We start from the raw sequence: 23507 nt of genomic DNA, 5'->3' as shown, positions 1-23507 counted from the left end.
TCTAAACTAAATCAGAAATAAGAGTTATCTCTTGCAATCATTTTACATCTTTTCAAATTTAACTAATATGAAATCCAACATTAGTGTATTACTTAAATGAATTATGCTATATTCATATATTAAAATATAACGGTGTCAAAAAAATTCTATTTTCAAAGCTATAATGTGGGAACATATTCACTAAATGGGAAAAAAGTAGGGTACAAAACATTATATATATCTATATAATGTGATATATTTTTTCTGATATATACTGCTAAAAAGTAGTTTACAGGGGCTCACGGATGTCTCAGTCGGTTAAGCATCTGCCTTTGGGTCAGGTCATGGTCTCAGGGTCCTGGGATCGAGCCCCACTTTGGGTTCCCTGCTCAGAAAAGAGTCTGCTTCTCCCTCTCACTCTGCTTCGCTCCCCGCCTTGTGCTTGCTCTCTCAAATAAGTAAATAAAATCTTATTTTTAAAAAAGTAGTTTACATTATACATATGAATGTCTGCATTATGTTTATATTTTTCTTTCTTCTCATTTTGGGGGTACTGCCCAAAATAAATGAGCATAATTTTGTAGGTTACTTTATACTTTCTCAAGGCAGGAAAAATATGTTCTATAGTCATTAAATCCCAAGAGCCAGTGTGATTATTTATTGGAATTTCACAAAATGTGTTTAAATTTTAAACTTATTGCACTCTACAAACAGGAACATTGACTCATTCAATATTTTCCCGAGGAAAGACATGCAGGTAAAAAGTGTCATTTGGATATGGCAATCAAGCATTTATATGAAGATTGATCCCAGGTTTGTATTGGTTAATCATGGTCTACCATTCATTTTATGTATACAGCAGCTACTTGAATTGATACACTCGTAGAACACAGACTGCACATTAGAGCAGAACAAAAACCCATGTAGATTTTAGCTGATGTCACTCAAGAGTTCCAGTGAGCCCTATTCAAGAGCAGTTGCAGATTTAAAGCCTCATTATCATCTTCTCATTTTAAGACAGATACTACTGTCACTGAAAAGTCCCTTTTATTTCCTCTTTTAGGAAACTATTAAAGATCCTGAATTGTTCAAATATAAGTTTCCCTTTGAAATTCTTGGTTTCAAATGCATTTTTTTGTTCATACATAAGGTACAATTTCACCCCCCATATTTATATTCATTTCCATATTAATAGGACTCCTGATAACTTTCAAAATTATTTCCATGAACACACACATAGTCCCCAGGTACATTACTTTTTTTATTTTTTCCTAAAAACCTTACAGTAAACATGAGGCAGGTGAAAAAAAATCCCTAACAATCAAATTAAGTTGAGGTGATCTAGCCATTTTCAACATAGAGTTATGTTCCAAAATCCTATGTTAGGAAAAGTTATACAAGCAGTCAAATCCTTGTTTTTTAAATTTAGACACTAAAGAATGTCCAAAGCAATGGATGACATTTCATCGTGTGATTCCCGTAATTAATTTGTTACAAGCCTCCACAAATAAAATAAATGTTGAATGATACAGACTTCTGTTGTCAAAAGCATCCCTCTCTCGTTCCTGCCTCTCTGGCTCCTGACATTATTTCTTGGTTATTGGTTGACAGTTCAGTGCCTTGAGTGTTGTTCTCGCTGTAGGGTTAGCAGGATAATTGACAAACCATAGGGATCAGATCCCTGGATTAGGATGACCAGACTGTCAAAACAACCATGACATACTCTCACATCAGCTTCCACTGCAAGTCAAGGCTGTGAGGGAAACATTCACCCTGGCAGGGCCAGATGGGAAGTATTTAGTTTAGAATATTTCTCTCTGCAAAGTATACTTTAGCAAGGAACAGAAACAATGTAGTATCATTTTAAAAACAAAACTCATGAAAAGATATAATTCACTGAAAACATAATTCATAGGAAAAATTCACTGTAGTCACAGTTAATTCGAGCACTTGTGATAAATAAACATCCCAGAGGCTTATTCCATTTATACGATGTATCGTTTGAATTTTATAAAACATCTTTAGCTTTTTTTAGAAGAATGACATGTACTTGGGAGAACTTTAACTGTACTGATAGGATGTGTTTATGAAACATTAGGTACATATGTATTATGGATGCTAATAATCAAAGGGGAGTGTGTTAACAATCCGGTTTTACGCTGTAAGTATAATTGAGTTTAAAAACTATCTTGTGAACTTTAAATCAAAGTGATGCATGTGTGTAATTCATATTAATAAGCAGTACACCACAAGTTGTGGTATTAATTAGGGGGTTATATAATCTTTCACCTTAAGGGGCACAGTTAAAAAATGTTTCAAAAACTCTAACTAAATTTGCCACTTTAAACATTGTCTCTAGACTTTCAGATTCCTATCATAGATCTTTGTAATGACAGCTCAAGTGACATCTATTTATAATGCAGACATATTCTCTGTATGAAAACATAGATTGCAAAACCGTTAAGGGGAAATTAAAATGCAAATACAAAAAAGGGTTATTTACTTAGTTCTGTGCCAGCTAACACATGGGATATGGACACCTAGGATTAGAAAGATCCAATTATTTTTAAAATATAAAACTTAAAGAACTTATTCATGCACCACTTGGGTCTTGGAATATGATCAAAATAGTTTTGGAATAGTTAATCAGTATTTTTCCATCAGAGTCAAATTTTTCAAAACATTAAACAGAAAAAGCAAGGAGCGTGAGTGAATATTATTTACTGACAGATACCCCAGTGTAACAAACACTGAAATGTTCAAAAACAAGGATTGGAATAAGATGACATCAAACTATCCATTTTTATCTTGGAAAACTGACATTTTTTTGAAGGTGTCATTAACATTTGTGAATAAGGGGGAAAAACCATGAAATTTTGTTTGTCCCAACTAAGTCAGTCTCATTTTTCTAGTACTGTGCATCAAAATACCATTCTGGAACAAACTGTAAATACTCTCACATTTTTTATGCACATCGCACTTATTTAAGAAAAAGAACGTGAGTCTAGACTTGGAAGTAACAAGCAAGCAGGGTGCTCTAAATGCATAAAGTAAATTTTCAAAAATGTGTCATTGATAACTGCAATCTTAAAACCTACAAGCCATCAGAAGCATTGTTTCACATAGAAGAGAAACACATAGATTCTCACACCTCCAAGTGATCTTGTCCAGCGTGAGTTAAAGAAACACTGGATATAAACTAACCTTAACTACTGTTATCATGAATTAGACAGGCCAGGTATTAACACCATTGCTTTCAGGCAAGGAAACTGTGAGGTTAAAAGACATCTCTGTGTGGCAGAGCTAGGACTCGAACCCAGGTTGAGTAACATACTTAGCTCCTTTTCCTAAAACCTAGTAAAGGGGTGTTCCCTGCACACGAGCATAGAGACACAGTCCTTTCTTGGTGCCATTTTTCTTTATGCAGCCATGGTTTGTTCCATATATGAACGTTATCTTATGTTATTGCCTGTGTTGAGGTTCTAAATGTTTAAGGTGTTTGGGGCACCTGGGTGGCTCAGTTAGTCAAGCAACTGACTTGATTTCAGCTTAGGTCATGATCTCAGGGTCCTGGGGTTAAGCCCCATGATGGGCTTCATGTTTAGTGAGGGATTGACACAATCTGCTTGGGATTGTGTCTCTCCCTCTTCCCTTGCACTTACCTTCTCTCTCTCTCTCTCTGTCTTCCAAATAAATAAATATTTTTTTAATGTTTAAGGTATTTGATCAATAGAAATCCTAAATATTGATTGATGTACTGTTCATCCCTAGGCAATGTTGTATTTTAGCCATTTAAGAACAATTAAGCAGTTATTCAGCTTTTGACATTCTTCATTACTGGCCTGTGCTTAAGGGTTCATAACTGTGTAACTTCTAGTGCATGCCTGACCCACAGACATTCAATAGGGTTACTTTCCATTCTTTCCCTTTCTTGATCACATGGCTGAGAATTTTTTTATTACACTATGAGAATTTTCTTAATGAGTACAAGAACGTTTTCCAAGATAAAAATTTTCTAAGATAAAAATTCAGTAGCCACCAACAAATATATTAAACTGATGTCAAGTTATAACAAGGTATAAAATTCATAATCACATAATTTTTTTCCTTGACTGGCAAGTATTCGATTTCATTGGAAAGTGAAGCTTTTGGTTTATTTTTGTTTTGTTTTTTATTAACATATAATGTGTGATTTTTTTCAGGGGTACACGGCTGTGATTCATCAGTCTTACACAATTCCCAGCACTCACCATAGCACATACCCTCCCCAACGTCCATCACCCAGACCCCCCATTCTTCCCAACCCCTCCCCTCCAGCAACCCTCAGTTTGTTTCCAGAGATTAAGAGTCTCTTATGGTTTGTTTCCCAGTCTGGTTTCATCTTGTTTCATTTTTCCCTCCCTTCCCCTATGATCCTCTATCTTGTTTCTTAAATTGGAGAGTGGATTTTTAATATCTATGGATGTAGTTAATGAAATTGTTGTCCACCCTGACTGAAATTGCCTTTCCAATGAAGACAAGTAAAAAGAAAATGTACAAACCAATAATTCACATTAACATGTCATGAATATGGCACTAATAAAAAAGTAAGAATTCTGAATATCTTGAACAACTAAAAGGAACTTATTTTCCTTTGCTATTGAAAAAACTCTTTTCAGCTACGTATATACACTTGAACTTGATATCTCTGCCGCAATACTTTCAGAGAAAGAAAAAGATGGGGAGAGGAAGAAACCTGACAAAGGAAATTATGAAGCAGTTAAGATACAAAGATGATAAAAAGAGGAAAAAATAAAAGATAAATTACAGATTTAAATCTAGAAAATGACCTAAAAGAACAAGGTCAAGCTCTTAATTTAAAGCGATTGTTGGGGCTTCTGGGTGGCTCAGTGGGTTAAAGCCTCTGCCTTCGGCTCAGGTCATGATCCCAGGGTCCTGGGATCAAGCCCCGCATCCGGCTCTCTGCTCAACAGGGAGCCTGCTTCCTCCTCTCTCTCTGCCTGCCTCTCTGCCTACTTGTGATCTCTCTGTGTCAAATAAATAAATAAAATCTTAAAAAAAAAAAAAGCGATTGTTAAACCCCTTAACAAAAAGTCCACAGAGATTGAATGACTTCTACACAGTCAGAATTTGTAACAATGTAATTTCGGGTTTGCATAGACCAAGTGTCTGGATCTTCTTCTCTGTTACTTCCAGAGAAGAGTAGAAAAGAGGAGTGGAGACTCCAGCATGGTGGAAAATACAGATCCCTGTGAAAGGATTATAACAGGATCATCTCCTCTCCAGTTCTTCATCCCTATTCGTGTTCCTTCCAGTTCCTCCAGTGAAGTACTCCAGAAGGGGAAGAGGAAAAGGAGGTGACAGAGGAAGAGCCTGGTAGGGGGCAGGGCAGGGAAGGTGGTTAAATATGGGGTTTGAACACTATAGGGACATACTAGCTTCATGTAGTCCTAGGTAGAATCTACACACTGTAGATTTATACATTGTATACCTAAATATATACAGTTAACCTTTGAACAACGTGAGTGTTAGGGGCACCAATGCCCTGGCCAGTAGAAAAATCTGCATGTAATTTTTGACTCACCCAAAACTTAACTACTAGTAGTCTTAGCAATAACATAAACAGTTAACATATATATATATACATATATATATAGTAGACTTTTATATATTGTATTTTCACAATAAAGTAAGCTAGATGAAAAAATGTTATTAAGAAAATCATAAGGAAAATACATTTGTAGCACTGTATCAAAAAAATTCTAGACTCACCCAGTTCAAACCCATGTTGTTCCATAGTCAAGTATAGATAGATAGATAGACAGATGATAGATAGATAGATGTTTATGCATATAAATGTATGTACACACATATCCTTTTTAGGGATACACACACATGCACACAACCATCTTTTTTAGAGAAAATTATTTACTCAGATATTACTATTATCATTTATGGGTATTATCCCTCAGGTGTAAAGCAAGTATTATGTTACCAAAGTAGGTATACATACAAAACATTTAGAATTTCTCAAGTTGATTTTTTATGTGTATTTTTAAAAGAGTCCTAGGCAAAAAAATTCAGATAAGCTTTAACTTTTACAGCCTGGGAACCAATATAGAGTCAGAAAGTTAGCTCTAATATGTCTGAGGGGGCAAACAGTTGTTTAATGAGGACAAATGGAATAAAATTAAAATGCTGCCTAATAAAATAACTTCTAAATGTAATGTTAGCTCAGTCATGTGGCTCAAATATTTTTGCTCAAAGGTACATAAATGTAATCTTAGTAAAAGGAGAATGTAAAATGAAAGAGGAGAAGAAAAACAATCAAGAATCCCTAGCCATTATATTATAGAAATAAGGAGTAGAAAAATACAAATAAGATTATAATGACAAGATTATTTTTTATAATATCTACTCAACCCCATGAAAGTTTCTCATGCAAAATCATGATGCTTAAGATCCCAAAGAGGTCTGAGTATAAGTTTCACATGGGAAAAATACAACTCTCACTTGCGAAAAGGGCTTCAATGTAGAATTTTTTTTTAATGGTCCATTAGCTTCAAGGCTGATTAGAATTCTCTAGACCGAAGCCCTACAATTATGGTTTGATTTTAATTAGTTGAGATATGCACAAGCTAGGCCCCAGTAGTCTTTAAATGTCACTGAGTGTCCCAGAAGGCCAAGAGTATCTTGCCATCCTCCATGTCAGTCCAAACTGGCCTCTGGGATACCAAGAAAAAGACCAAAAAAGTTAAGAATTCAAGACACCCTGATCACACACATTAATCAGCATTCAGGCATACCTGGTATATTTTTAAATTACATTATATAACCATTCTTAAGGAAATACTTGTTAATAGAATTATAAAGGAGCCATCACAATGTGAGACATTCATTCGAAGGGCTAAGCCCAGCAGCCACTCTGCTATAGTGAACTGATGAGACTACCTAGGAAGAAAAGCCTGTGCCACCTTCTACTCAGTACTCACTGGACAGGGTCTTTCAACCTGCATTTAGAAGACTTCATAAGGCCAAGGAAGATGTTTGATTGTTCTACGCACTCATGTCATAGCCCAGGGATGGTTACAGGTGCCTGATTGACAGCTCAGACCTGGGAGACTGTCCAGATGTCTCCTACATCTACCACACATGGCCTTGCCTTCTGCCAGCAACTCCTATGTATTAACATCACAGCTAATGACCACAAAAGATGGTACCCGCAAAACCCACTTGTCTGAGATTTATGTGTCAACGCAGCTATGAACAGTATCTTATCATCCCAAACTCCAACTAGTCACCAATCTTAATGAACTTAGAGTCTGTATGTTAGCATGGGTAGAGTTCAAAATGCATTTTGAGGAAATAAACAAATTAAGTTGCAAAAGTCACTATAGTATAATTACTGTATAAAAATAAGTAAATAAAGAAAAATTAAAAACCAGAGAAGGAGAAAGGAATGAGACTAGGAAAGATTCACAGGAAGACTCCATATTACAATGTTTCCTTTCCTAAGAGAAGAAAAAAAGAGATTGAGTATCTCCTTCTGTGAAGATGGAGAAGATAGAGTAGATATACACATTTCTCCTTCTAAGTACAACTAAACCCCCTGAATATTACATATATTAAAATAAAAAAGAAGACTCTAAAATATGGGAAGGAGAAGACAGACTAGCTGGGGATTTCAGAACACAAAAATGACAAGGTGATGAGATATGTTTTCTTTTTACCTCTTATATACCAGACTTAGAGCTGAAGATGCTGACACCTGAAAAATGTCAAAAGATATAGATCAAAAAATAACAAAAAAAGAAAAAGAAAAAACAGAACAAACAATACAATAAAACAAAACAACAACAATGAAAAAAAAAAAAAAAGCATTCTCTCTCTAGCCAAAGGACCAAGAAAAGAGAAGCCTATCAGAACTGAAAACTTCTAGACATCAACCACATTACTGCACCTAAATGCTACAGAGAAAACTGGGGCCTCACTTATGTCCATGCCAGCAAAGGAAAAGCAAAGAACCTAGACTTTTGCCCTCACCAGGCTCTATGAGACATACCAAAGCTCCCAGCAGTGTGTGTGTGCACATGTGTGTGCGTGTGTACACACACACACACACACACACACACACACACACACTACCCCAGTAGGGTGATGTCAGAGAACACCAAGCAGAGAACCGAGACTTCATTTGCACTGAGCCAGTAAAGAGGCACCCACCTCTGAGTTTCAGTGGAGACCAAGTGGGGATCCCAGACTCCCACTCCCATCCAATAATAATCAAACACTCCATCCTCCTTTCCTGATGTCAGAGGCCTGGTAAAGAGTCAAGCACCACAACCTAGCAGTAGTAATACCTTCTGTTCTTATCTTTCTCCGTCAGGATGGTTAACAATAGAGGCCTAGTGGAGCACACAGAAACTCAGAAACCTGTAACAATGAAAATTCCTTCCTGCCCTCTCCCCATCTGTGTCAAAGGAAGCCTAGTGGGGAAACTGGATGTCCATTCTTAAATGTCAATACCATCGCAGCAACCCCCATCCTGCCCCTGCCACAGCAGTATCATTGGGAGCCAGCTAAAACAAAAGGTTTAAATAAGATCCAGACTCTTATAATACCCAAACTGGTCATGTTTCAAACAAAAATTATTCATCCCATCAAGAATCAGGAAGATCTCAATTTGAATGAAAAAGATAATCAATAGATGCCAAAATCAAGATAAAAGAGGAATGATTCATGTGACAAAGATTTAAAGCAACCATCATGAAAAGGCTTCAACAAGCCATTATGAACATGTATAAAACAAAAATACAAAGTCTTAACTTAACAAAAAAAGAGAGAGAGAAGGAAAAGATATATAGAAGAACCAAATGGAAATTTTAGAATGGAAAAATACAACAGTTGAAATTTTAAAAAATATTTTATTTATTTATTTATTTATCTTAAAGTTTGAGAAAGAGAACAGGAGGAGGGACAGAGAGAGAGAGAGAGAGATACCTCAAGCAGACTCTTCACTGAGCCCAGAGCCTGATATAGGACTCGGATCCCAGGACCCTGAGATCATGACCTGAGCAGAAATCAAGAGCCAGCCACCTAACCAATGGAACCTTCCAGGCACCGCTACAAACTGGAAAACAACTCAGTTGATGGACTTTACAGTAGAATAGAGAGACAGAGAAAAGAACCAGTATCTTGAAAATAAAACAATAAAAATAACACAACTGAACAACAAAGAGAAATATACTTTAAAAAGTAACAGAACTTTATTGCACTTGTGGGAGTATAATAAAAGACCTAACATTCATGTCATTGAAGTACAAAAGAGGGTAGATGGAGAAGTACTCAAAGAAATAATGGCTGTAAAGTTCCAAAATTTGACAAAAGGCATAAACTTACAGATTCAATTAAGGAAACCCCAAATGGGATCAGCCCAAAGAAATCCACACCAAGACACATCATAATCAAACTTCTCAAAACTCAGGGCAAAGAAAATCTTAAAAGCAGTGAGAAAGAAATAACACCTTAATTTTAAGAGGAAAGCAATTTGAATAGTAGTAGATTTCTTATCTGACACCAGGGAGGCCAGAAAGAAATGCATATTTTTCAAGTACTAAGAGAAAAAACAAAAAAACAAAAAACTGTGAACTCAGAATTTTATATTGACAGTAGATATCTGTCAGGAATGAAGATGAAATCAATACTTAAGCCCCAGATATCCACAACTATGTTAAATGTAAGTTGAGTGAATATCCCCACTAAAAGACAAAGCTTGGCAGAATGGATTAAAAGCATCACCCAAATCTATGTGTATACAAAAAGCACACTTCAAATATAATATATAAGTAAGCTGAAAGTGAAAGATTAGGAAAAGATATATTATGCAAACATTATTCAAAACAAAACAGGAGCAGCATATATTACTAAATGAAAGAAACCAAGCTGAGAAAGTTATATACTATGATTCCAACTAAATGACATTCTGGAAAATGCAAAAGGGAGACAGGGAAAACATCAGTGGTTGATGGGGGGAGGGGAGGGTTGAATAGAGGGGAGGGATGAATAGGCAGAGCACAAAGGAATTGGAAGACAGTGAAAGTACTCTGTGTGATACCATAATGATTATTACATGTCGTTATACATTTGTCCAAATCCGTTATAAACTGACCAAACCAAGAGTGAACTAAAAGGTAAACTATGGACTCTGGGTGACTATGACGTTGCAATGTAGGCTCACCATTGCAACAAAGAAACCATTGTGATGGGCGGTGTTGATGGTGTGGGAGGCTGCGCATGTGTGGAGCAAAGCATGTATGGGAAATCTCTGTACTTTCCTCTCAGTGCTGCTGTCTGTGAACTTTAAATGGCTCTAAAAAATAAATAAATCTTAAAGAAAAGGATATGGAAAGGCAAAGGGAACTTAATGGTAAAAGAAATTTGAAAAGGAATAATAAAATAGGAGCAATCAAATTAACTGACTTCAAGACTTACTGTACAGCTACTCTAATCAAAATTATGATATTGGGGAGCCTGGGTGGCTCAGTCAGTTAAGCATCTGCCTTCGGCTTACTTCATGATCCCAGAATCCTGGAATCAAGCCCCTCATTGGGCTCCCTGCTCAGCGGGGAGCCTGTTTCCTTTCTCTGCCCTTCTGCCCCCCTCATGCTCCCTTTCTCTCTCTCTCTTTCAAATAAATAAATACAATCTTTTTTTAAAAAAAGCTGTGATATCAGTGGAAGGATAGACACACAGATACACATATTAATGGAACAGAATAGAGAATGCAGAATAAGGTCACGAAAATGTGCCCAGCTATAGTTTAACAAAGGCACGAGAGCAATAAAATAGGAAGATTATCGTTTTCAACAAATGATGCCAGAGCGACTGGACATTCATGGGGGAAAAAAGAAAAAGGAAAGGAGAATGTCAAATCAGATAAAGAGCTAGTATCCAAAATCTATAAAGAACTTATCAAACTCAACACCCAAGGAAAATATAATCCAATCAAGAATGGGCAGAAGACATGAACAGACATTTCTGCAAAGAAAACATCCAAATGGCCAACAGACCCATGAAAAAGTGTTCCCCATCACTCTGCGTCAGGGAAATACAAATCAAAATCACAATGAGATATCACCTCACACCAGTCAGAATGGCTAAAATTAACAAGTCAGGAAATGACAGATGCTGGTGAGGATGTGGAGAAAGGGGAACCCTCCTACACTGTTGGTGGGAATGCAAGCTGGTGCAACCACTCTGGAAAACAGCATGGAGGTTCCTCAAAAAGTTGAAAATAAGAGCTACCCTATAACCCAGCAATTGCACTACTGGGTTTTACCCTAAAGATACAAAAGTAGTGATCCGAAGGGGCACGTGCACCCAAATGTTTATAGCAGCAATATCTACAATAGCCAAACTATGGAAAGAGCCTCGATGTCCATCAACAGAGGAATGGATAAAGAAGATGTGGTATATATATACAATGGAATACAGTGCAGCCATCAAAAGAAATGAAATCTTGCCATTCACAATAACGTGGATGGAACTGCAGGGTATTATGCTGAGCGAAATAAGTCAATCTGAGAAAGACAATTATCATATGATCTCCCTGATATGAGGAATTTGAGAGGCAGGGCAGGGGTTTGTGGGGTGTAGGGAAGAAAAAAAATGAAATAAGATGGGATCAAGAGGGAGGCAAACCATAAGAGACTCTTAATCTCACAAATCAAACTGAAGGTTGCTGCGAGGTGGGGGGTAGGGATAGGGTGGCTGGGTTATGGACATTGGGGAGGGTATGGGCTATGGTGAGTGTTGTGAATTGTGTAAGTCTGATGATTCACAGACCTGTACCCCTGGGGCTAATAATACATTGTATGTTAATAAAAGTAATTTTTTAAAAAAGAGTATATACCTAAACTTCATGTCTTACATTTAAAAAATAGCTCAAAATGGATCACAGACTTAAAGTTAAAACTATTAACTTTTAGGGAAAAGGACAGAAGACTGTCATTGGCGTCTATGGACAGGCAAAGATTTCTTAGACTTGACACCAAAAGCATGATCCAAAAGGAAAAATACTGATAAACTGAATTTCATCAAAACTTTAATTTTTTTTCTGTAAAAGACCATTTTAAGAGGATGAAAAACAAACTAGGACTGACAGAAAAGACTTGCAAATCACAGAGCCGACAAAGGACTTTATATCTCTAAAGTAAAAATATAATTAGGAAATGAGCAAAATATATGAACAGATATTTCACAGAAGATATACAGACATTCGTTTTCATTAGCCATTAGGGAAATGCAAATTTAAAACATATGGAATATTACTACACACCCATGAGAATGTCTAAAATAAAAAATAGTGACAACACCAAATGCTGGTGAGGCTAGAAATAAACCAGATCAACAATAAATTGCTGGTGGAAATTAGAATGATGCAGCTACTCTGGAAAACAGTGTGGCGGTTTCTTCAAAATACACAGACACACATACGTGCAGCTACCCTACAACCCAGGAACTGTACTCCTGGGCATTTACTCCAAAGAAATACTCACACAAAAAGCTATACACAAATGTCTGTGGTAGGTTTATTCCTAATAGCCAAAAACCAGCAACAACTAAGATGACCTTTAGGGGGTGAAGTTAAACAAACTGTGGTACATCCATATCATGGAATACTTTTCTACACTAAGAAAAAAGAATTAATTATTGAGACACTCAACAACCTGGGTAGAAATCTAAAGAATTACACTGAGTGAAAAAAGCCAATACCAAAGGTTAAATATTGTTGGAATTTATTTTTATAATACTCTTGAAATGACAAAATTATAGACAAGGAAACAGATTAGTGGTTGCCAGGGCTTAAAGATGTAGAGGAGAATGGGTGAGGGGAAAGCAGGTGTGATCATAAGAAAAAACAATATATGGGGTGCCTGGGTGGCTCATTGGGTTAAGCCTCTGCCTTCGGCTCAGGTCATGATCTCAGGGTCCTGGGATCGAGCCCTGCATCGAACTCTCTGTTCAGCAGGGAGCCTCTCTCTCTCTCTCTCTGTCTGCCTCTCTTCCTACTTATGATCTCTGTCTGTCAAATAAATAAATAAAATCTTTTTAAAAAAAGAGAGAGAGAGATCCTTATGGTAATGGAAATATTCTGCTACTTGACTATAGCAAAGTCAGTACACTATTTGTGATATCATACTATATACCTTTGCAAGATGTTACCATAGGGATGAACTGGGCAAATGGTACATGGATGTCTCTGTGTTATTTCTTACAAGTGCATGTGAATTTATAACTATCTCAAAATGAGAAGTTTACTTAAGATACATGAAGCAAATTATGAAATAATTGGACATAATTTTACTTTTTAATGTCATTTCTCAATGATTTTCATGTTGTAGAAGTCATAAAAATACATACACACTTCTCAATTATGGATCACTCTTTTACTTGAATTAAGTGAGATAATAAACTCTCAAAAGCTTTTGGGACCATAAAAGCCCTTTCAAACATGAGTCTTTCCCAAAGGGTCTTTATTTTAGATATATCATCTCATTGTGTAATCAAAAGTCAAATGACAGTAGTTATCCTCACTTTAATGATGTAAACAAGGAAAACTGGAGTTAGGATAACTGGTGGCATTGAGAAATCCCTTATAATTAGTTATCAAACCAATTTGGAGAAGAACCTCACTTTCATAGGAGTCTATGAATCTCTACACAGAGTTGCCACCACTGGAAGAGTAGAATGAGAGTTAGGATACTTTGCTGATGGGTATGGAAAATGGTATAGCCCCTCTGGAAGCCAGTTTGACAATTTCTTAAAAAACTAAACATGTAGCTACCACAGGAATGGGAAGTAAATGTGGAAGAGTAGACACAGGAGATGATAAGAGCCATTGTTTCTGGTGGAGACATAAAAAAAAAAAAAAGGAAAAAGCTAAGGTAAGAGATCAGTCATGAGCATCTGCAAGGGGAATGTATGTTAGGGGTATGGACACATCCCAGTAGACCTAAGGAAAATCTGGGGACATAAATGATGGTACCCTTCTTCCTTAGACATGGCATAGGGAAAACAACAAACAGCTTTGAGAAGGCAGGCAGGAGGCATGATGCTATCATCAACATGGCAGCAGGTGGTAACTTACAAATAACTAAGGTGGTAACTTACCTGACACAATTGCCTAGATAGTTGCTTAGAGCCTTGAAAAGGCTTGAAGCTTGAAACTCCAGAGTGATATAGGATTAGTAGCTTAAAACGGGCCATGGAGGATCTAGGAGAATCAGAGTCTTAGAAAAAATCCAGAATCAAGACAGATCACATTCTAGCTCTCAGAAACCTTGCAACCAGAGATTAGGACAGGGGCTGTTTGCTTTAGCAATAAAAGTTGGAGCTCTGTCCAAGAGCAGTGAGGGCCATCAGCCACCACCACTGAATACTGGTGCCAAAAGTCCAAAGACAAGACCAAACCAGCCATTCCAAACTGGCAGCCCTTAAACCAAGACCAAAGAAAAGAGTGCAGATGTGGATAGGAGCATGCCAATAGAACCAGGGTGACTTAACCTTCCCCTGCACCAAATGCCACTCTGGGGAGGAAGATGGGAAATGAAGTTTCCCTTAAAAAGAAAATAAAACCCCTCAGTATGTGTGAACTTAGAATTGACTGAGAGTTTACCCAAATGAAGCTAAATATGTACCTGGGAGATACTGTTTGAAGTAAAAAAAAAAAAATTTAATTTAATTTAAAAATAAAGTTATTTTTATTTGTAAAAAGGATCTCTTCATCCCGCATAAGGTATATGGAGCTACAGAGCAAAATGACAAATCCAATTAAACAAACCAACATTATTTCCAAAACATTTTGTGAGATACTTTGCTGAGCCAAAGATTGGCTACTAAAATGTGTGATACATCGTTTCTCCCCTTGTAGTAGATTTCAAGTGACAACCCTGCATCTTATTTAGGAAGAGAATCAAAAAAAGCAAAAGCTTTGTCTGATGCTCTCTGATCCTGGCAAGTGTTAAACGTACTAGCACCATACCACAGGTGAGAAGGGACGTGTAAAGCCTCATCTCTTCCTCACACTTCTCAGGATAAGCCACCTTGGATCTTTGAAAAATAAAGAGAAAACATAATCTCATAAAATATTTTTTACTCTCACCTGATTTCTAGATACCACTCTTGAAAGGACTCCCTTTCTGGTCATTGGAGCACCAGGGAGCTTCCCCATCTGTACGTTTACATCTCGGATACACACAAAAGCCTCAGGGAACACATAGAAAAACCAGCAAGAGTGATCTATCTTTCCTGACTCAGATCTAATTCAGGCAAATGACTTTGACAGCAGCAATTATTGTAACCATTTTCCTGAGTCGTGCAGTTTAACAAAGCCTATTTGCCTGAACATGTTGATGCAGACATACGGATATGAGGTATCTAAACCACAACCACTGTGTCCAACAGATGACTCTGACCCACCTCTCATTTTCACATACCCCTCCAATAACGCCAGAATTTATGTGCACTTCTCAAAACTTCCTTCTGAGGTCTAGACTGGTCTTGACATTTCACTCAGATATCTCCCAAGCATCTCAAATTTAACATGTTCAAAATTGTTTTCTTTCTTCTCTCCCCACAAAATGAGCTTTTCCAGTGTTCCCTATCTCTGATCATCAACCACCCAGGTGTTCATACCAGAAACCCAGGAAGCTTACTTGACACCTTTCTCCCCTCTGCACACTTATACCCCTTATCGAGTTATATCTATTTCATCCTCAAATTAGACCTTAAATCTGTCCAATTCTCTCCATTCCACCATCACCATCCTGGTCTAATTCACCATCAAATTGGACTCATATTGGCCTCATAACAGGTCTCCCTCATACCATTCCTGTCTACCTCCAATCCATTCCCCATAATTACAAAAGCAATCTTTTTTTTAAAGATTATTTTATTTATTTGACAGAAAGAGAGAGAGAGAGAGAGCACAAGTAGGCAGAAAGGCAGGCAGAAGGAAAGGGAGAAGCAGGCTCCCCACTGAGCAGAGACCCTGATGCGGGGCTTGACCCCAGGATCCTGGGATCATGACCTGAGCCAAAAGCATCCCCTTAACTGACTGAGCCACCAGGGTGCCCCCAAAAGTAATCCCTTAAATACAATATCATTCTCCTACTCAAACTCCTAAACAGATTCTCACTGATGTTGAATGGAGTCTAACCTCCTTGCCTTTACCTTTGAGACCTTTCACAATGTGACCCTACTATCTATTTACATTGTTTTTTGCCCCAGTCACCCTCACCTACTTCACCCAACCATGCTGGCCTTCTTCAGGTTCTTCAGTGGTCCAGGAGTATTCCCTCTCAGGGTCTCTGTGCAAAAGCTCTTTTTCCCCTAGTTCTTCACCAACTTCCATGTTGCAATGTAAACTCTCCTTTGTAAAGAGGACCCTCCTTTCTAGTTGCTCATTATACTCTCCTAACACTAACCTATTTTCCTTTATAGCAATGGTTCCTCAATGTGTAATTATTTGCTTATGCACTCATTGCAATCTCTCCTGCTAGCTTTAAGTTCTATGAGTAGGGACACTACTTTGTGCATTACTGCAATTCTAGAATTCTGGCACAAAGAAGTTTTTCAGTAGATGTGTGATAAATAAATGAATTAATTAGTAATAAATTAATGAGTTGGTTATCACCTGAGAGATGGATAGCAACATTAGTTTAAAAGGATAAATTAAACAAATAAATAAATAGGCAAAAACTTTCCTACCTGTTGGAGGAGATCACAGAGAGGATGTAACTGCGAGTTGAGTCAAGAACTAAATCTGGGCAATTAGAGGCTCCTCATACATTTCCCTTGTCCCTTGAATGTGTGTCCTGCTTGCCTTTCCCACCAGAAGAGCTGCCGTGAGGACACAGCTGTGAGATCGTGATGCACTGTCGAGATCTTCTGGATGGTATACACGACTGAACCCAGTTAAGTTTCCTTGCTTTTGGTTTGAAACCTCCTCTGCAAGCTTCAGGTGTAATCGGAAACTGGCTCTTGTTGCACAGAAGGCAGGGAGAGATGGAAGAAAGAGACAAGAGAACTTACAAACAGAGGACAGGGAACCCCAAAAGAAAAAGACAGGAGACCTTACAAACGAGGCTTGTTTGGGCAGCCACGAGAAGAGTAGATCTCCACAGCTTCTTGCTAGAATCTTACATGTTAACACAGAGGTTTTCACTGGGCTCAGCCACATAATAGGACCCAGATGTTTCTACAACACATTGCTATCTCAGGGCTATATCCTTGGGGCGGAAAGGCAATGAAACGCACATTACAAGGATGGGGGTGATGGTGGGGGGTGGAAGAGCCTCTGATTGCCCAAGTGCAGCTCTGGGGTCTATGGTCACGTCCTCTTGATTACCTCCTCCAACACTTACTCCTTAAAACTGCCACCTACTAATCTAAAGTGACCTGCCTCTTTCTTTAGTTCCCCCTCACCCTCTGTGTAGAGGGGCCCGTTTGTGAATAAACACACCCTGAAATTAAGGAAACCAACGCACCTACCCAGCTCCTATAAAACATAGCTGAAACCAGATCAGTGATGTTTACGAATGAATAAATGACCAATGACTTATTTATGAAATGTCCGAATATATGTATATATTAGGATACTGATTTCTAAGATCCATGCAAATTTAGTTATCTGGTAACACATGTCGATACATTGGTAGTAAAATATGTTATATGGCAATGTGAGTATATATATTGCTTTTGTTATAGCTTTTAAAATATATGTAAAAAAATATATGTAAATTTCTAATCAGTCTTTCATGGAGACCCTTACAGGGTTCCCATAAAATAAAAGGTGATATCCATGCTCAGGTACCAAGATGTTTTTCTAGAAGGAAAAAGAGTTGTGATAAAAAGTTCTTCACATAAATTATAGGCAGTACTCTATTGGAGAAAAGAGTTAAAACAATGGTGAATACCACTTTGGAGAACAGTGTGGAGATTCCTCAAGAAATTAAAAATAGAGCTTCCCTATGACCCTGCAATTGCCCTACTGGGTATTTACCCCAAAGATACAGATGTAGTGAAAAGAAGCGCCATCTGTACCCCAATGTTCATAGCAGCAATGGTTACAGTCGCCAAACTGTGAAAAGAACTGAGATGCCCTCCAACGGACAAATGGATAAGGAAGATGTGGTCCATATACACTATGAAGTATTATGCCTCCATCAGAAAGGATGAATACCCAACTTTTGTATCAACATGGACGGGACTGGAAGAGATTATGCTGAGTGAACTAAGTCAAGCAGAGAGAGTCGATTATCATTTGGTTTCACTTATTTGTGGAGCATAACAAATAACATGGAGGACATGGGGAGATGGAGAGGAGAAGGGAGTTGAGGGAAATTGGAAGGGGGGGTGAACCATGAAAGACTATGGACTCTGAAAAACAACCTGAGGGTTTTGAAGGGGCAGAGGGTGGGAGGTTGAGGGAACCAGGTGGTGGGTATTAAGGAGGGCACGTATTGCATGGAGCACTGGGTGTGGTACAAAAACAATGAATACTGTTACGCTGAAAAGATATTAAAAAAATTAAATTAAATTAAATTAAAACACTGGTGAGTATAACAAAATCTTAGATCAGCATTTATATTTCATTCTGTGGATACTGGTAGTAAAGCTGTGCTAAAAGGTAAAATAATTTTTAAAATTAAACCAGTTGGAAAGCAATGGATCATTTAATTTGAAAAGAAAACTGAGCTCTTATTCATAGAAACGTTTCCATTAGTAGAAAAAGAATCAACATTTTAGTGCACAAAATGATGATAATTTTGCCTTAATCCCACTATTTAGCCAATTTAAATCTCCTCTGATTAAAGATAATTCCAGCATTTTAAAGATCAAAGCTTCTCTGCTGGTTGATTAGTTTCTAGGTCCTAATTTTACACTCTTAGTCAAACCATACAGTCTTTTAAAAAAAAAATCTAAATTTGAAAAATCAAGAATATTACCTCTCGCAAAATAAAGAGGAAAATAATTGTCCCTACGTGAGCTCACTCTTCCAGTAAATAATAAATGCTAGTCAAATTACACATTAATTATCCCACCCCATGCCCTGTGGCTGGAACTTGGTTTTCTCGACTTGCCGAAACCCTTATATCAAACACTAAGCTATAAAACAACACTATTTCCATGAAAGTCTCTCCAAACCCCAGAGTATGTAATAAATACCTCCCCTTGTATCACTCCACATTTTGAAATATATAATCATGATTCAGGAGGGATTCTTTCAAAATTGTCCTTCAAAATCCTTATTTCTCTAAATGAGAAAGCAAATTACTTCCTTTAAATACGTTATTTTTTCTTATCCTTGACTAACAGAAAAACTGGGGTTCAAGGTGATTAGCAAATTGCACAGAACACTCCAACCATGTTTGTTATTTGGCTCTAAAAAGCTATGCTTTATTTCACTCCGTTAGTAGGGTGTCCTAAAATGTTACCTGACCCTCTTTTCCCAGCCTCCTCTCTCTGTCCACATGGAACCTGCATACCTTCTTTAACTAATTCAACTTCTTTGTTTATAGTCTTTCCATCTCCTTTACAGAATTAGGAAAACACAGAGTTAACACCTAGCTACGCATAGGCTCCTGAGGTCAGTGACATCCAACCTCACAAAGGACAAAATCCACCTTACTAACCTTGCACAGCGTCCACGACAAAGGGGCTGGCTCCTATCAACCCATTTCTGATGTGACTGACGGCCCTAGGACCTCCTAGAAGATTTGAGAAAGACTCAGCCCTTGGTGCTTCCACCAATTCTGTCATGTGAGGGGATTCACGGGCTCCAAACCAATTCTAAAACTCCATGATACCAGTTCAATTTCTTACAATGTGAATATTCTCAACTTTCCTTCTTTTTTTCTTTACACTGAAAGTTTTAGGAAGTTTATATGAATTAATAAAAATCCTGGGCTCTATGAAGCCAATCTAGCTTTGAACACTCTTTTATTGATCTTTCAGGTAAATCTTCTGTGAATGTTATGAGCCAAGCCCAGATCACCAACTTCAAACAGAATTGGAGTTACCTGTAGAGAGTTATGCTGGCAGACAGGCTTTTACTAAAGCCAGCAGAGCAGAGGTGAGGATTAAAAAAAAAAAAAAAAAAGTTGCTTAATTAGCATTTTAGATGTGTTGTGCGTTGAGTGATTTAAGGCAGCTTATTAAATCCTCCCTGTTGCATCCTGGAGGATATCATCATTCTTTCTCTTCTGTTTTACAGATGTAATCAATTTGTTTCTAATATCTGAACACATTAGCATAGCAAAGATTTTTTAATATGCTAAGGTTCTTTTTATATTTCTTCTTATGAGTTGGTTATCTTCCTTGAAGATAGCAATTTTACTCCAGACAATGCAATGGAAAAATATTTTCTCAATTCTCACTTCTTAGAAACAGCATTTCTCAACCACTAAAGAAAGTATTTTTCCTTTCCTATTTTGCATATGGATAAAAGGAACAATAATATGATTATTCATCCCTACCATCTCCAAAATTCTTATCCATAAGCATATGGTCCATGTTTCCATGCATCAAAATGTATTCAGCTCCTAAGTCTTGGGACTCTTGAGGCCTATGTCATTGGCATCCCTGTCATGTGGCTGTTTCCTTGGCCTACGTGGAATTTTGGATCTGCACCCATCAAATAAGCCATGTAGTTACTTGCAAGTTCCATATGAAGACAACATTGCCAACCATGCTAGGTCACAACATCTCAATGACAATCTCAGCCCAGGTATATACGTCATCATGGGCCTTGCATCCAGAGTGCCTGCAGAAAGAACCTATCTCCGCTGCAAATCATAGTGTGTAACTTGGGCAAGTGACTTTGTCTCCCTCTGTCTCATCTGTGAAATGCTGATCATAATAGTATCAATTTCATCTTTTTTTTTTCCTTGAAGAAGAAGAAAAGCTACAACTTGTTCTTAAGAGAAAAACAGCTTCATGTTTGCTCCACAGCTAGCATTTTTTGTGCCTGTTATCTCAGCCAAATGAATGGCCAGGAAGATTTTTGCTATCTCATTCCAAACTAAATTCCAGCTGCTCAATATAAAAATAGCAGAATATCAATAATATTATATTTTTAAAAGATTTAAATATTGTGAACACATGGTCAGTCTCATTGCATCTACTTTTACTTCCTCTCCATTTTATTATATAACATCCCCTAGACATTGTATCACTTCTTCTGTAGTTACTTCCACATGCCTCTTTAAAAGATTAAAAACTGTTCAAAAATAGAAGCCATAGATCCACAAAAACATTATAACACCTAAAAACAATAGCCTTAGTACCTTTAAACATTCTGTTAAAACACAAATGTTCCATCATATTATAAAAGTTCTTTTAATCATTTGTTTGAATCAGGATCCAAATAAGGCCCACATATAGCAATTAAATAATATTTCTATTAAGCCTCCTTTAACCTATAGCTTTCTTTCTCCATCTTATTTGTATTCCATTTGTTGACAAAATTAGGTACTTGCTCGGCAGATTTTTCTATAATCTGGATTTTTCTGACTACATCCCTGTGAAACTTTTGTTGTTGTTTGTTTTTTAAATCTTTTTTTTTTTAAGATTTTATTTATTTGAGAGAGAGAGAGCACAAGCAGGTGGAGGGACAGAGAGAGAGGGAGAAGCCAGACTCCCTGCTGAGCAAGGAGCCTGATGTGGGGCTCCATCCCAGGACCCCAGGATTATGACCTGAGCCGAAGGCAGACGTTTAACCCACTGAGCCACCCAGGCGCTGCTGTTTGTTTTTTAAAAGTTCTCTTGATTTCTATATTTCTTGTAAATTTTTAGTTGGACCTAAAGACTTGATTAGACTTCGGAACGACATCACTGGAAAGGCTGTTTCTTAGTAGGTGGTGTGTTGCTCCACTCGGGGCTTGTAATATCTAGTTACTGCTCCTGTTCTGATGTTAGCAACAATTAATGTGCACACAGACCTAATAATTCATTAAGAGTGAGGGTGATACTTAGTTTTATTTTTCTTCAATTATTAGGTAAGATACTTCTATAAAGAGAAATGTTCCCTCATTTACCACTTTCTTGTTCAGTAGTACTGTTGTATATGAAAGGAAAAATAAATGCTCTATTCTACCCTTCGTTTATCAACTTTCAAATTACTCCATCCTCTGTGGATGACCATTTCTTTTTTTAATACACACTAAGAATTCATAGATATACACACAATTGATGTTTAAATCTACAGAAGATATTGCCCTTATTGATACCAACGTGTGGCCAGAGGAAGCTTTCAAATTATCTCCTGAATCCTTTTACACAAACCTAGTAGTCTTTGATAGTTCCCATGCTATCTGCCACAGTAAAATATTGAGTATTATTTTGTACATTTCTCCCCAGACCTAGAATCATCTATATCTCCAAGGAATTCTTGTTCTTTTCAGTAGAAAAGAGTATAGCTGACAGAATACTTTAACATATTTTCTCTCCCTCTCCTTATATGTGCCTCCGTGTATGTGTGTGTGTCTGTGCATATGTATATATGTATGTGTGTGTGTGCATGCGCACATGCATTTATGTGTACCATTTGAAAGTGGCAACATCATGGCACTTTATCCTTCAATATTTTAGCATACATCTCCTAAAAATAAGGACCAAAAACATGATATCACTATGACCTAAAAAATAATTGTTCTATAACAACATTTACTATTTAGTCCATATTTTAATTTCTCCAATTCTCCAGATTTTTTATGACTATATTCTTTTGACAAGAACCAGGATCCAGCCTAGTTCTGCACACTGCATTTTATTATATTTGTTTAGTATCTTTTATCTATAACAACCTCACTCTTTTTGGTGTGTCTGCTTTCATGTTATTAACTCTCTCAAGAGCACAGGATAGTTCTCCTGTAGAATATTCCACCTTTTGGATTTTTGGATTGCTTAATCGTGGCATTCCATTTCTTTCAAATATTGACTCTTCAAAAAATTTCTCATCTTGAGCTATTTCGGTTAGCCATCTATCTAAAACCTTTCCTGGAGCAATATTGATTTTCTCTGTGTAGAAAGTACATTTGAATTACAGGAATATTGTACTTTACTGACATAGTATTATTTGCTCTTTTTATGAGGTGCAGAGTGTTCTAAAATCCATAATCCCTAATGAATATATAATGGATTATCTTAAGAAATTTCATGGGAAAAAGAATATTCTACTTAACCATTTAGACGAACATTTAACCCTGTGAATGTCCACCTCTTTTATGACTATAATCAGTGTCAAAACTCCTGGCAGATAGATAAATAAATAGAAACATGTATAGGAGAAGTCACAATCCCAGCAACCACAGTCTCCTCCATTATCACACTTATATCTAAAACTTTAATTTATACGATGATTATTTTTAGGTAAATATGACTTCCTTCCCTCCACAATCTCAGGAAACTCTTCTTAGTGGGTCTTCTAAGCGTTCTTCCCTCTTTATATTATAAAAAAGAGAAAG

General features: G+C 37.1%; 1 pseudogene; it reads left to right on the top strand.

Annotated features, from left to right (window-relative positions):
• Positions 1-23507, top strand: part of LOC125101597 (ornithine decarboxylase-like) — a 106634-nt pseudogene that overhangs the window by 20421 nt on the left and 62706 nt on the right.

This window comes from Lutra lutra, chromosome 6 (assembly GCF_902655055.1).
Source record: "Lutra lutra chromosome 6, mLutLut1.2, whole genome shotgun sequence".
Lineage (NCBI taxonomy): Eukaryota > Metazoa > Chordata > Mammalia > Carnivora > Mustelidae > Lutra > Lutra lutra.
This window is presented reverse-complemented; position numbering and strand designations above follow the sequence as displayed.